General features: G+C 49.4%; 1 protein-coding gene across 1 annotated transcript in view; it reads left to right on the top strand.

The window, feature by feature from the left end:
* The first annotated feature begins 10,871 nt into the window (after positions 1-10,871).
* TMEM63C (transmembrane protein 63C) overlaps positions 10,872-12,525 on the top strand; it is a 35,939-nt gene continuing 34,285 nt past the window's right edge. Inside the window, exon 1 of the mRNA XM_074542564.1 lies at positions 10,872-10,892. The gene's annotated coding sequence lies outside the window, so the exon portion shown is untranslated. The remainder of the gene's footprint in view (positions 10,893-12,525) is intronic.

Below are 12,525 nucleotides of genomic sequence, written 5' to 3'. Positions count from 1 at the left end.
TGCCCCTGTCCTCTGTCTGTCTCTCTCCGTCCAGTGTCTTATGTCCCTCCCTGTTCCTGTCCTTGTCCCTGTGCTTTTCAACCACGGACTTCTCCTCCCTCCCGAGTCCCGTTCCTGTCCGGGGGTCTCCCTTCCCGATCCTCCCCGTGCTCCCGCCCCGGCCCGGCTCCCCGTAGCTGTCCCTTCAGCACCCGCCGCCCCTGCAGCAGCTCCGTCCGCCTCCCACCGAGCACAACCAGCCCCAGGAGAAGAGAAAGGTGTTCTTGGGCCTCTGAGGTCCTCACAACTCCCACGGGGAGAGCAGAAGGGTGGGAAGAGGCATTCTGCCCCTCCAGCCCGCAGACCACCATTCCTCCCCACAGTGTGGGTGAGGCAGGCAAGGTGAGCTTTCTGTGTCCCTGTGCCTCCCCAAGGCTGCCCCAGTTGGAACCAGCACTGGAGGCAAGGGGAAATGTGAGAGGGAGTCGTTGCAGGTTCAGAGCCTCCCTTAACACAAGCAGGAAAGGCTTTGATGTGGGCAGGTGGTGCCTGGGCAGTAGCAGTAGCCTGGTGCTGGCAGAAGTTTTGGAGACACGTGTTTGCTCTCTGACAGCTACACACCCTCATCGCCCCTGCCCACCCACGCTCTCCTTGTACTGTCTACACAGGCTCTGTGCACGGCCTCTCCTTCTCCTACACACCTACGTGCTGCACCCTCCCAGCTCTCAGGAACAGCATCCCTGTCTCCCTCCACAGACGAGCCACCCATGACAGGAAAAGGGGAGAGAAGAGGGCTGTTGGGCTGCAGCTGTGTCCCTGGAGACAGTCAACTCTGCACTGGTGAAAAGTCAAAGAAAAATGCATTTTACATAATTTCAGGTCCTAGGTTTACTGGCCAGTCCCTCAGCACAGACTCTGCAACTCCACAAGAGACTCTCCCTTTGCCCGAAGGTTCAGTGCAAAATGAAAGTGTGTTTCACATCTCAGTTTCTAGGGAGAGAAGACTGGAGAAGAGAGCGGCTGTGCCTGTCTCCTGCACGTGCACCAGCGTGGAAGGTGATGACAGCAACCAAGTGTTCAAGGGCTCTTCATTAGAAATAACTTTTCTCCCAGGTAACCTTAATGGTTCGACATTTCTGAGAAAAGCAGTGGCAATAACACAAGAAAGTGCAAACCAATCCCGTAGGCACTGGATCTGCAGTGATGAGCAGCTAAGAGACACCTCTGGCAGAACTGAAGGGGAAGCTGCTCAGAGCAGATCTAGTTTTCACTCCCACCTCCCTCATTCTCCTGTCACGACTACTGAGAATAAAAATCCTCCAATATTCCCTCAACTCATCAATTTAAAGTAGACTGAGCCTTGCAATAGAGATACATGACCCAGTCTAGTTTTATCTTTAAATAATCAGACAGTGTTTTCTCCATATTTTAACAGCTTACATCAAAATAATAATAAAAAAAGAAAATTACAGAGAAGTCTTTTCATGTCATGAAAGACTCTCAGCTGAGGGGACTGCATCTCATGAAAGACATTAAGCCCGCCTGCATAGGGAACATCAAAGCTGTAGCCAAAACAGGGGGAGGAAGGGAAGGGAAGGGAAGGGAAGGGAAGGGAAGGGAAGGGAAGGGAAGGGAAGGGAAGGGAAGGGAAGGGAAGGGAAGGGAAGGGAAGGGAAGGGAAGGGAAGGGAAGGGAAGGGAAGGGAAGGGAAGGGAAGGGAAGGGAAGGGAAGGGGAAATCTGGTTTCCACTGGAATGGAAAATGTGAGGCAGATTATTCCCCACACTCTCATTAAAATTCTTCTGCACATTGATGCTTATGATTTGTCAAAATAGTGGATTCATATTTAACAATATAGCAAAATATCCTCTTTCAGTGCTGTTGTGTTGATATTATGAGCTGTTTGCAGAATGGGGGAGAAGTTGACTGGGGATGAATTTGCCTATGCATGTGTATATAAGAGAGAGATGGGTAAACAAGGAGATTAGCACAGGAAGTAGGCAAAAAATGGGAGCAGTAGTTAATTTGGAGCAAGCATTTAAAAGTAACATGTACTGCATGAATTGGGTTTTCTCCTGCTGTAAAATCAACACATGAGACAACTTGGGTGGGTGACACTCAAAAATATTTTCTCCTTTTTTCTTCTCTGGGTCTGGTTGTGACCCAGGAGATGGAGTATTTCCTCATTCTGCTTTTCAACCGTAAGTAAAATCACTTCACCCATGTGTCAAGATTTTCTTGTCTTTTGAGTATGGCAAGGGTTATGCTATCTGCCTTTGTCTGGAAGAACTTGGCAGCTGGGCATAAGAAATACATCTGAGAAGAGTTTATTGTTCTCATTACCTACTGTGAAGACTTCTCCAGAAATTAGCACAGCATACCACCGCCAGACCCTCTCTCACCCCAGCCTTGGTGATTCTGTGTCACCACTCCACTCTTCCCTGCTGGCCAATTGTGTGCAGGGACTTTCTCTACTATGGACTCTTTCCCAATATGTCCTTTAGCAAGCAGAGTAGGAAACCACTGACAGAATCTATCAGTTGTCAGCCAGCTGGTGATTCCATCCTCCCATTCAATCATCTGGGCTACACTTGATAATGACTGGCAGATGACAGTTTTCATAGCTTTGTACCCAGATCTTCTAATTCTTTGTGCTCAGAGATTTCAAACAGAAAAAAATACTGTTCCAGTTGATGCCATACTCTGGTACAGTCTGCCCAACATTTTTGAAGGTTTCACTTTAAATTGCATCCCAAATTATGTATAATTTCTTCCATCTCAAAAGGTGCATTGCCTTAGCCTGAGCCATTAGTTTATTTTTCAAGATACAGTCTGATAGTGATTTTTCTCTGGAATGAGTAATTTAACGTCTGCTATTTGTTGTGACATTTTCAAAGAAATGGGTTCTCTCTGTGGTAAACCAGGTGCTTCTTGATTTAAATTATCACTTAATTGCAAGTTTTATGAAGTACTTTCTTGTTTGGTTTGATTTTTCTTTTTCTGGGTAGTTAGCCTTCAAAATCTGAATACCCACAGTGTCTGGAGAGGTTTCCTCTTTGATTAGGTAAAGCTGGATGGCCAAGAAAAGTAACAGGGTCAGCCTAATGTCTTCAGTTTAGCAACAAAATAAATACAGCATGCCTTTATGCTGACCTGCCTAGGTGGAGGCATGAATGCTGGGAGTAAAAGGGTGCTCAGCCCTTTCCCCATTCAGTTCTGGGTTATACTACACAGGTTGTCAGGATCTGATCTTCCATAAACCCAAATCTAACGCTAAGCTTCTACTCATAGTGAGAAATGGCCTTCAGAGGCCAACTCAATCATCTTTCCCAATTTTCCATACCCTTGTTGCAAGTTTAGCTGTCCTTTGCAGACAAAGTCTGATAAATTCCTGAAGATCTCAGATGATGGAGATTCCCCACCACCTCCAGGCATTCCATTCAGCTACTTCTTATTCATTCAGAATTTCTTCTTATTCATTCTATGCATAATGTGGCACTCCCTTGCAGCAGTCTAAGGTCTTAGTACTTATCCCAGTAGGTTCAGAGAAAGATAAATCCTTTCCTCACTGCAATCTCTTACAGACTATCATGTCTTCCCTGGATGAAGCCATCCAAGTCCTTAAATAGTACTACTTGGATTGCGTTCAAAAACCTCTGAAAGAAACAGCAAGGGTCCTGGGGTATTGCTCCTGCTGCACAAGCACCTGAGAGGGGCATCCAGCACCGAGCTCAGGCAGACCAACAGTGTGGTTCTAGGCAGCTGGGTTTTAAATTATGTAGATTGCTCATTGAGCTGCTTCAGTTGTGCTGAGGGAGGATGTTCATTAACAAAGGAAGAGATGGTAACACGTTTCCAAGGAGTTGGGATACCACACTGTTCATGATGCTCTGGTCCATTCTAGCTGGCCCATGCAATGGAGAAAGCCTGTGTGAAAAAAGGGCTCTAAGCCACAATTTATGGTGTGCCTTGCTGTGTCAGGAAAGCTGTTGCAAAAATCAACATTTCATTCATTTGCTGCTTGTTGGTGGTGTCAGGAAACAAATTTTTGCAGTCAAGTAAATTTCAGTGTGCCAGAGCACAACAGCAGGAAGAGAAAATGTTGATGATAGGTGGGAAGGGAGTGTTGTGGGAGGGAAGGCACTCCTGGGCCCAAGCTCAGGCCAGGGTTGTTGTCCCTGACTGTGGTCCACTCTCTCCTCCATCCCCCTGGCCTTGCAAATGCCCCTGAACTCTGTCCTCATAATGGTGTGGGAATTCTTCCCCTAAGAGAATCAAGGTTCTTCCCTTCCAGTGCCTACAGCTGCTCCCTCCACCGAACCCTGCCCATAATACTGTCTCAGCACCAGAGGAATGGCTGAATGTTGTGGCAAAACACCCTATGGAAAAGCTCCAGTAGTGGAAAGAAAAAGAAGGACAAGAGAGGGGGAAGTACTTCAGGCATTTTGTTCCTGCAAAACTCTGAGCATCCTCTCCAGGTGTCAGGGTGATCTTGAATTCCCGACATCCTCAGCACTAGATGTCATATCCTGACAACAAGGTGTCATGGTGCCACTTCATGGGACTCTTCTTGATTTCAAGATACTTTGACTATCAGGTAAAGTACACAATAAAACACCTCTAAAAACATTTGTCTCAGCTGACTGATTTGGACCTCCTGAGCCATAATGCTCAAGCCAACTGAGCAGACCCATCACTCCTAGGTAACTATCATGGAAAGTTATTGGAGCAAGGTTCCTGACATTCTGCATCATTTCCAGGCAGGACATTGCAGGAGCAGACCTTTTAAGGAGTAGAAAATTAAACAAATAAATGTAAATAGTGTTCATTGCAAAGGAGGATTAAGCCCCAAACTAACAGGCATTAATATGTGAAGATGGCCTTCTGAAGCAATCTTCTGTCAGTAGAAGCAGCTACTGCTCCAGAAATTGTGCACTGTCCTTTGTCATAGGTCTGGCATCTTCCTTCTCACCCCCAGCTGGCTGTCCAACCCTTGTCTGCCATCACTGGATGCTTTGAGCATTGTGTCAAATTTATACTGGGCGCATCAAGATGCAGGAGCCCTGGTCTTCCTTTCTGCTGGTGAAGTGTCAAGCACACCTAGGGAATCCTATAATAATAAATAACAATAACACATGCACATATTCATAACCAAGTCATTGTTTAAGTAGTGAATATTCAGCACACACCAGATGGTTCTTCTTTCACTGCCTACAAAATGGAAATGACCAGTTACTAAAGATAAAATATTCCTTCCCTCTGCTGCTTCCCTAGGGCTCCTACTTGTTGTTCTCTTGTAGAACTGCTCCTCCCTAGAGAAAAAAGCCTTTCAGCCTTGGAAACATTGAAATCAGATCTGAAATATGAAATGTTTCAGCAGAAGCTGCAGATAAATGAACACAGTGTTAAATCAATTCCAGAAAATAGACTTGGATTAATCCTCCTGCCTGCTGCAGCAGTGCTCTTGGGAGAAACAATCTCTCTCCCCACTGTCACATGGCTGCTGCCTCTGCTATCAAGATGCCCCTCCACTGGGTCTGTAAAAGCAGTTCCTAAATTATTTTTGCTCTTCAAAAATGGTAGCAAGCAGCCAGTGCACTAGGTGTACTGCACATGACTGCCACCCAGCCACACTGCAGCTGGCAATGATTTTAACTGACTGATTTTTACTGTTGCTGCACAGAGGGCCAGACTCTGCCCGCTTCATTTCCACCCATCCCAGTGGCTGCAGATTTCATTTATGATCTCTTACAAAAGATGCACTAACAGCACTGGGAGCAGAGACCAGGCCCTCAGCCACTCAATGCCAAGTCAAACCATCTTGTTTCTTGGCTTTCTTTGTCCCCATGTGCAACACATAAACTTGCCCAGCTCCATTGAAGGAAATGGTCCCATCCCATCCCATCCCATCCCATCCCATCCCATCCCATCCCATCCCGTCCCGTCCCGTCCCATCCCGTCCCGTCCCATCCCGTCCCGTCCCGTCCCATCCCGTCCCGTCCCGTCCCGTCCCGTCCCATCCCATCCCGTCCCATCCCATCCCGTCCCATCCCATCCCGTCCCATCCCATCCCGTCCCATCCCATCCCGTCCCATCCCATCCCGTCCCATCCCATCCTTTGGTATGAAAGACACTGGGTTCAAACCATGGCAGATCTAGGAGGACCTGAGCCCAGGCACTTCACTTTCCAAGCACACATTTAAGGCCCAGATTTAGTGCAGAAGAAGGGCCATTATCTCTGCCAGTCAGGTGCCCATAAGGAGGGGATTCCCACTCTGATCCCCTAGTCAAGGTGCATTTTGTGCAGCTCTGAGCTAGGTACCTGTTCAGTGCCATCACCAGCCAGGGCATGCGCTGGGCAGCTCTCTGTCCCTCTGGTGAGGAATAGCATCTTTCCCTGGAGCCAATCTGCTTGCTTTAAGAGAAGAAATTCAAAGTACTGTTTAGGAAGAAGAGGCAGGACTATGTCCTCTTCTCAGGAGGCTGGAGGCAGTCCCACACTCACCCTTTTCCCAGCCCCTATGTGACCTGGACTTTCAGGGGAGGCAACTCTTTCTCTGTGCCAGAATTATGGGGTGGAGCTGGGCAAGCTATCCCTACAAATGTTGGGAGCAAAGCCCAGGCCCCTGAGGCCAATATCACCTCTGGGCTAGGCAGGACTGCAGGGTAAACCTTGTTCTAGGAATATCAACTGCCTAGATGAGCCAAGGAAAAATAATTGAGATGTGACTTTCTTTTCTCAGCTGTAGGAAAAGAAAGCCATTATTTGATCATGGGTTTGGCAGTTTCCAGGAATCACCTGGTGTATTCAGTATCAAACTAATGAAGACCTTAGCACTGCTTTGAGTAAGACTAAGGTTAAGCTAATGGCACTGCAACAAGGTCAGCTTCATATGAGTCTGCCACAAGAAAGAGCATGCATGTGTCAGATGGCCAGATGGTAATTTCCCTTATTCCCAAGCTTCAGGGCACCTTCAAAGGCACCTCTGTAGTCCAAGGACTTCAGAGCCACTGTGGTGTCTCCTGTGGAACATCACCTTCAGTCATATTCTCCCTCCTTGCAGAAGTAGTGACTGAGTGAGGAAAACCAGAGGACTTCACTGGAGAAGCAGTGGCTCTCCTCAGGGGAGGACTATAGGGGATAACTACTGAGGATCACAGCGGAAATAGCAAGAAGAAGGGTGAATTATACCCACCTGGAGACCCACTGAGGAGCTAAGGGAGGAAATAGAAAAATGAGGAGTAAATATACAGCAGAAGTTCCATAACAGTGAGACTTGGGCTTTCTCCAGACTTGTCTTCACTTGCTTCTCTCAGATTCCTGTCTGGTGGATTTGGGATAAGCACAGCCAGTAGCTAGGTTTCCAAAATGCGTGCCAGAAGCAGAAGCCAGAATCTGCTTCACTCACAGCTTAGGAAAGGGAGCTATCCCAAAGGATTGGAGAAGGTGGAGGCATCTTCTGCTCTGGGAGCAGAGGAAGCAGTGGTTGTATACTGGACAGCAAGGACAAGGTCACTTTTTCGGGGGTTCAAGGGGACCGGGGCCAAGAAGAGCCCTGTGGAGAGCTCGGGCAGAGGAAATTCTGGCACGAGGTGGAGGACAGAATGTAAAGGAGCTGGGAAACAAGAATGGAAGAGATGAAGATGTGGGGATGGAGGGGATTTCGGTGGGATGTGAAAGCTGGAAAGAACGTGGGCGGCTGGGATCAGAATGATCCAGCAGAGAGGCTGGAGTGATGGCCGGGATGAGAGGGTCAGGGGGCACTGCTTCCCAGGCACTTCCCAGGCACCCTTCCGGCACCGACCCTCCTCGCCAAACATCCTGGGGCACCCGGCCCCTGCCCGGCTTTCCAGCTGCTGCTGGCCCCGCTCCGACACAGCCGAGGAGGAGCTGCGGGGCCACGGGTGACAGGTGAGTCTGTCACATCCTGGGGAACGACCGGCGGGGTGCTGGGGACAGGCTGGCACATGGAGACACAGCTGCACGGCCCGGCACGGCACGGCACGGCACGGCGCTGGGCGTGGTAGGGATGCCGGGCAGGGCCGGCAGATGGCGCCGGGAACCCGCCGGGAGCTGCGGGAGGAGGGAGAGGAGGAAGGAGTTGCGTGGCTGTCTCAGCGGTCTCACCGGGCGAGGACGTCTGTGGATGTGGGGTGGGAGCTATACACCTGTTCAGTGCCATCACCATCCATCCATCCATCATCCCCCAAGAGAAATCTCTGCCCTGTCTCCCTCTCCAGCTCCGCTGGGGAGCCCCCAGCCCTGCGGCTGGGATCAACCTTGTGAGGGCAGATCTTCCTTCCCGAGCAGGACCCACATGCAGAGCAGCATCCCCCAGGCACAGCTCCCCAGATTGCCACTGGTCAGGATTGCCATTCTCAGTACAGAAGGATAAAAGATACATCAGATGTGAATCCTACCTGCTGCAGTGGGATGTTCTTTTGCAACATGGCTAAATATGCTCCAGGAGTCCTCCAAGCTTTTGCCTGGGAGGTGCAGTGCCTTCTCCTTGTTTGTTATGCCACATACTACATTGGTCACCAGCAGAGAGCAAAAGAGCTGCTGCATCTGCCTTGCCCCAGGATGGTGGAACTCTCCCAGGGACACAGCAGATCTGCTGAAGCAGCGGCAATGGCAGAGCTGCTAGTTGCTGAGCTACCTGGGAGGGTGGATGAGGGACCAGAGACATGTAGGGCTGTGATCAGCAGTGACCACCAACGCTCTCCTTGTCGTGGGGTGGCTTTATTAGCCATGAGTTGTTTGTCATTCACTCACATTTCCCTTCTGGTTTCAGTTCAGTTAAGCATTCCCAGCTTCTCCCAGGTGTAACTCCAGCCTGATAAACTCCATATTATCTCCACCTGAGTGGTCCCTTCATTTCAGTGCACGTGGAAGGGAAGGGAGGGATAAAAGAGGTGCAAAGAATAGAACCACAGAATCAGAGTGGTTTGGGTTGGAAGGAATTTTCTACATTACCTAGTTCCAATGTCATGCCATGCCATCAGCAGGGACACCTTCCACTACAACAAGTGGTCAAAGCCACACTCAGCCTTGGCCTTGAGCATTTTCAGAGATGGGGCCACCACAGTTTCTCTGCTCAACTTGGTCCAGTGCCTCACTGCTCTCACAGTAAAAAATTTCTTCCTAATATTTATTCTAAACCTTCTTTCTTTCTTTCAGTTTGAAGCCACTGCCCCTTGTCCTATCACTACATGCTCCTGTCAGAGTCCCTTTCCAGCTCTCTTATTGGCTGCCTTTAGGTCCTGGAAGGCTGCTGTAAGCTCTCCTGGAATCTTGTCTTTTCCAGTCTGAACAACCCCAATTCTATCAGCCCATCTTCACAGAAGATGAATGAAGTTGAATGTGATAAATCATACACACAGTAAAAACATAGGTAAAGCCAACAGCATGAGCAGGGAAATTAGTAAATAATTATTTGATGTCAACTAGGCTCAAATGTTGACCACATGTTCCAGACAGAGAAATGTGTGAAAGTAGCTTGTCAGTGGGTCAGAAGAGGCACAGGGAGACGTTGTGTCCTTCATACAATGTGTGGCTTCACCAGGGAATATCTTGCTGCAGAGTGCTGTGGATATCCACATTTTATATGCTTCTGAATCTCTTTCAGAAACAATGTATTTGCTGGTGATGGGAGAGGACACTAAAGACGCATCATCCACCTGCTCTGTTATTATGCTCTTCTCAAGGTGTTTGCTGCCAGCCATTTCCAGAAACAGAATGATAGCTAAACACACCTGTTTTCTGACCTAAAACAGCCCTCCCTCTTTTTTTTTAAATTTAATTTTATTTTTTATTATTCTGGCACTATTCTTTACATAGAAGAAGGGGCAATGAGCTACATAAAAAAGAAGTTTTTGTGGAATACTTTGTTTATGAGACAGCCTATTTAGAGTTAATGACTCTGACAAAGGACTGTGCCACTGTGCATTAGCTAGCTGCGCTGCTGGCAGCTGTCCTAGCCAGGGAGAACATCAGTGCATGGAGTGTTTGCTCCCAGGAAGGCTGGCATGTGGGCAGAGACACAGCCTGCATGCAGAGCCCCATTCGGCCAGAACAGTATGGTTCATTACATGATGTGCATCTTCCTGACTGCCTCTCCTAGCTCAGCCTGTTAGCTTTCATCTTTCCCCTATATTCCACTGTTATTCTCATTAAAACTACCACCACTTTTCCCTCATCTATCTGCAATCAGTCTTTCATTGCTCTAAACATCATAAAAATGCCATTTACTGCTTCAGAAGGTCAAGTGCTCAGCCTGGATCTTTTTCTCCTATGTCAGGAATTACCAGTTGCACCTCTTGAAGCAGAGGGGTCATTTCCCTGAGATTTCCAGAAAACATTTCACTCTGACCCATGACCTCCATTTCAAGCTCCATATAGCCATGTATTTGTTTTGTTTCTCTCTCATACACATTTGTCTAAGAGAGGGAGATGTATTTTACACAGAGTAAATGAACCCATGTTTCTTTCTGTGTCCATCTCCCCAGGGAAGTGACACGGCACGTCCTAGGCTTTGAGAGCAGACACGAGCAGGGCTGGTGGTGAATGGGCAGCACCATGGGAATATCTTGCTTACCCAGGTCAGCCAAGGAACAGAAATAGAGTCACAGAGAAATCCTGTGCCTGCAAGTACTGAGCAACACTGTCTCACCTGACTGGCAATTGGGAAGAGCCAATTAGCATATTTTAATGCAACTGATTAGTGCGTGGTCACGCAGCCTGGGTGGTGGGTGATTTTTGAAGCAGATTTGAAATTATAAGCATGCAGACACCAAACCCCAAGGGAGCTGGCATGGGGGAAAGACGATTTCCCAGCATAGTAGCTGCGGCCGGAGTGTCTCAGCTATTCCCAATGGCAAGCTGCCTTCAAAGAGCCCTGAGAAGGTCCGGGGTGAGCACTTGAAAATTAAGAAATTAACTTTTTTAATTAACGGAACTGAGGTGGGGGGTGTGATGGTGGCTCAGCCTCTGCTGGAGCTCTTCTAGCTTCTCCTTTTGCACAGCTTAAGTCCCACGGTCTCCTGTGGGAAGGGAGACGCTTCCTTGGAGCCGGGGGTTCCCCAGTGGAGGGCCTCTGTGCCCTCCCGGCGCAGGGGGCTGCGCTTGTGCGGCCCAGAGCCCTGTCCGGGCACAGAGCCCTGCCCGGCGCCTCTGCCCGATGCCGGGGCTGTGCGGGACCTGCTGCCCCTCATTCGGGCTCTGGCAGCGGGCTGGGGCAGCCCGGCGTTCCCCGGCCGGGCTGGGGCTGGGGCTGCCTCGGCCCGGGGCGGTACCCGCATCTCCCCCCTGCGACGCGCGCACCGCCAGGAGCTGCTGCCGACAGGAGCTGCGTTTCCTTAGTTACGGCAGGCAGGAGATATTCCGGGAAGGAGGCAGGCAAGGCTAGGAAAGGCCGGCAGCTCCGGGGGGAGGCAGCCCTGGCGGGGCCCGGGCTTCACCAGCCCCTCACACCGTGCCCGAACTGCCGGCGCTCCGTGTCCTGTCCCGGGTGTCCGTCCGGGGCCCCGCAGTCCTGATCGAGGAATGCCGGGCCCCCACGGCCGGGACTGGAATGGGCACAGAAGGGGAATCCAACCACGCAGGGGAGAGCGTAGTTCCGACCTCTGCAGGTGTGGTAATCCCCCACTTGTCCAGGGATAAGGAGAAATTAATTCCTGCTTTTGCAGCATGAAAATAATGTAATGATTCTATCAGCCCTCCAAGGAAATAAATAATTCTCTCCTAGAAGCAATTTGCAGATAAGAAAGTCAGGGGCCACATGCAGGACTGTGCAATGCCATTTTGTGCCCATTTCAAGCTTCATCTCGCAGGTTCTGTATCCAGGGCTGCCCACTCTGCAGAGCCCCGTGGAGCCCTGCACTGGCTCCCACCCCTGCACCAGGGAGATCTCAGGGCTCTCTTTGATGTTTGCCAACAGGCAACCATTTGCCATGGGCTGGCATGCTGTGCTCACCAAGCTCCAGCTGGCCCACTCATCCTGGTGAGGGCAGCTGGCATGGGGATATCGCCAAACTGGGCTGTCAGCCTGGGACACAAACATGGTCTCACTGGCTCCAGGTGCAGGGATCAAGGACTAAAGGGTGTTTTCAATGCTTGACCCTTCAAGTTTGCCACCAGTCTGGGCAAATTGCAGTTTTCCACTTTCACAAGCATCAGCTCCATAGGAGTATTCAAAGGCACATCTCCAGCTAAAGACCACACCTTTGCCAATATTTATTTACCATTTATTTATTCTCTGAAGCTCAGAGATACTGGTGCTGCCCAAGGGTAAACCAACAGCTTTTTGAAAAACATAGACACAATAGCTTTTTCTACAGATGTCATTCTAAGGAACATTTGCACCATCTTGCTCGAAACGTGTCTGGACAAATTCAGCCTGAGTCCCTCAGTCTGCCTGGAGAAAATCAGCATAAATACTAAAGCCATAAATGATGGAAAAGAGGAATTACAATTGGGAGATTCATACAGACAGCAGGATGCAGTGCTAGAGTCCCAGTTGCCCAACAGCTCCCTGTGCCTCATCC

This window comes from Zonotrichia albicollis, chromosome 6 (assembly GCF_047830755.1).
Source record: "Zonotrichia albicollis isolate bZonAlb1 chromosome 6, bZonAlb1.hap1, whole genome shotgun sequence".
In the NCBI taxonomy this organism is placed as follows: Eukaryota; Metazoa; Chordata; class Aves; order Passeriformes; family Passerellidae; genus Zonotrichia; species Zonotrichia albicollis.
Note: the sequence above shows the minus strand (reverse complement) of the source record. Positions and strands in the feature narration are given on the sequence as shown.